This window comes from Grampus griseus (assembly GCF_964374135.1).
Source record: "Grampus griseus genome assembly, chromosome: 3".
In the NCBI taxonomy this organism is placed as follows: Eukaryota; Metazoa; Chordata; class Mammalia; order Artiodactyla; family Delphinidae; genus Grampus; species Grampus griseus.
In genome coordinates, this window is record NC_139019.1 from 58,559,556 (window position 1) to 58,562,041 (window position 2,486).

Below are 2,486 nucleotides of genomic sequence, written 5' to 3' on the forward strand. Positions count from 1 at the left end.
GTAGCAAGTCTGCACATCCTCTTTCTTTAATAGAGAAACATACTCCAGAAGCCCAATTACATTCAGAACGTTGCTTGATAAAGAGGGACTCAAAGTGAAGGGCGTTACACAGTCCTCAGAAGTATTTCAGTAAGATCACGATAGCCTGGTAAGTCACGCTGCTCCTTTAATAGCTACCGAAGATCAGCGAACTTTTTCTGTAAAGGGCCAGATATTCAATGTTTTCAGCTTTGCAGACCATCTCTGCTGCAAACAGTTAATGCGATGGTTACAGAGGAGCCACAGATGGCAAGTAAACAACAGCGTGGCTGTGGCCCAACTTTATCTGGGTCCATGCAGACGACAGCTTGGTTAGCCCTGCCTGTTAGACCTCTGTCCCCTGACAGAGACTTACAAATTCTTTTTCTTTTTTTTACTTTTATTTGCATTTATTTTTTGTGACATTTATTCCCGGGCCATAAGGTTTTATTTCTTCAGTTTCTTCTGGGATATCTTTTTCTTCTGGGCAACCTCTTCTTTGGGTTTAGTAACAACCTGCTCTTTTTCAGTAAGGATCATCTCAATGTGGCAGGGAGAGCTCATGTATGGGTTAATCCGACCACGAGCTCTGGAAGTCCTGAGCCACATCTTGGGGGCTTTATTCACCTGGATGTGCTCAATGACCAGAGAATCTACATCTAAGCCCTTAAGTTCAGCATTACTCTCTGCATTTCTGAGCATGTGCAGTAAAAATTCAGCACTCTTTTTGGGCCACTGACCCGTACGTCCAGCCCCACTGTTTGGCCTGGGCACACCTACCAACCCCACCATTGTAACAACGGAATGGCACACGTTGCCTCTTTAAAGTGACATCCTTCAGATACTTAGTGGCTTTTCAAATATGCATACCCTTAATGGCCTGGGCAGTTTCACGAGTGTTCTTAAAGTGAACATGAAGATTTGAACCTCTTGACTTGCATGATTTTGTGGGGTTTTCTGGGTCAAGTGAATAGCGAACCATTTTTAGAGGTAACCTCAGGGCGCTTACCGGAAAAAGGAGACTTACAAATTCTTATTCTCTGATTCTCCTTTCTTTAACTTTCTTCATTTCAATAATCTCATAACGTCTTTAACCTCTGAGACTAAGAGAAAAATTGATCTAGTTCTAGTTCTAAATGATAGCATCTGGGTTAGGTAAAGGAAACATCTTAAGGTCAGTAGTGGATCAGCCTCCACATCAGCTTGCATCAAAGTTATTTGGGGGACGTTTTTCACAGAGGCAATGGGGCATACCAGTGAGAATGTAAGTTCTCCTGTCTTTCAGAGAGCAGAAATTCCTTCCTTCCTCTCTTCCCTCCACCTCCCCTCCCTTGTTTTAAGCCTCTATAGTTTTGGTCAGCATTGCTAGACTTTTCTTTACCTACATGGTATACAGATCTTTTTGAGATACATCATTATAAGCACCGTGTGATACGCAGCTTTCCTCTGAAATGTGCTCATTGGGAGAAAAGGCTGCCAGTATCAAGTGTGAACCAGTGTTGAGCTGAGTTGTACAACGGGTGAGCTGCGTTCACAGTCATTCAGGCTCCTTCTGGAGGGAAAGCACACAGCACACACTGAAGGGTGTCTGGGCCAACCCTTGCTAAGATGCTTCCTAGACCCTGCTTCAACCTCATGGGGGGGCATGATGCTATTCCTAAATGATAAAGGAAAGTATTTTCCTTAATCCCTCGGAGTTACAGAGCCCATAACCCAATGCCAGGCACATTTTCAGAGGAATGGCAGAGGGCCTGATAATTCCGGAATGGTAATTGCTCACTTGTCCTAACCCCCAGTATTAATTCCACAAACCAGCTTGCTTGGGGTTTTATCTTGCGATTCCCCAGGATATGTTTTTGAACCACTTACTCCCTTTTAGAAATTCATGTCTTATTGATCCAGAGCACTGGCTTCTCACGGATCTCCGGGCCCAATGAGAGTTATAAAGTTGAAGGAGATTTCGGCCATTCATGTACTCATTAACAGGCCAGCTGCTCTGGAAAAATAAAATTTCATCATTTAGGAAATATTTTACACCCTCTGTGTGCCAGGCACTGTTCTAAGTGGTAGGAACTTCGCTGTTAACAAAACAAAAATCTGTGCCTCGCTCTAGGAAAACTTAAGTTCTGTGTGGTGCAGAGTGAGGGGACACACAAACGAGTCAGGTGGTGATGAGAGCTAGTAACAAAAATAAAGTAGGACAAAAGGATAGACATCTAGGGACTTCCCTGGTGGTCCAGTGGTTAAGAATCCACCTTCCAATGCAGGGGACACAGGTTTGATCCCTGGTCAGGGGATCTTGGAACTTTTCTGTTCCAAGTCCAAGGGATTAATGGATGCCAAATAGACAAATACAGAATCTGAGAACTAAGATCCCACATAACCATGCACTACAACTAGAGAGAAGCCTGCAGTGAAGAGCCCGTGCGCCCTAACGAAGGCCCGGGGCACCACAAAAAAAAACTAAA

The 2,486-nt window shown here is 44.0% G+C and overlaps 1 pseudogene across 1 annotated transcript; it reads right to left on the reverse strand.

The window, feature by feature from the left end:
* Positions 1-444: 444 nt before the first annotated feature.
* LOC309820868 (large ribosomal subunit protein uL22-like) lies at positions 445-1,028 on the reverse strand (annotated as a pseudogene). Its single transcript has one exon. The product of its transcript is annotated as a large ribosomal subunit protein uL22-like (transcript).
* Positions 1,029-2,486: the final 1,458 nt, after the last annotated feature.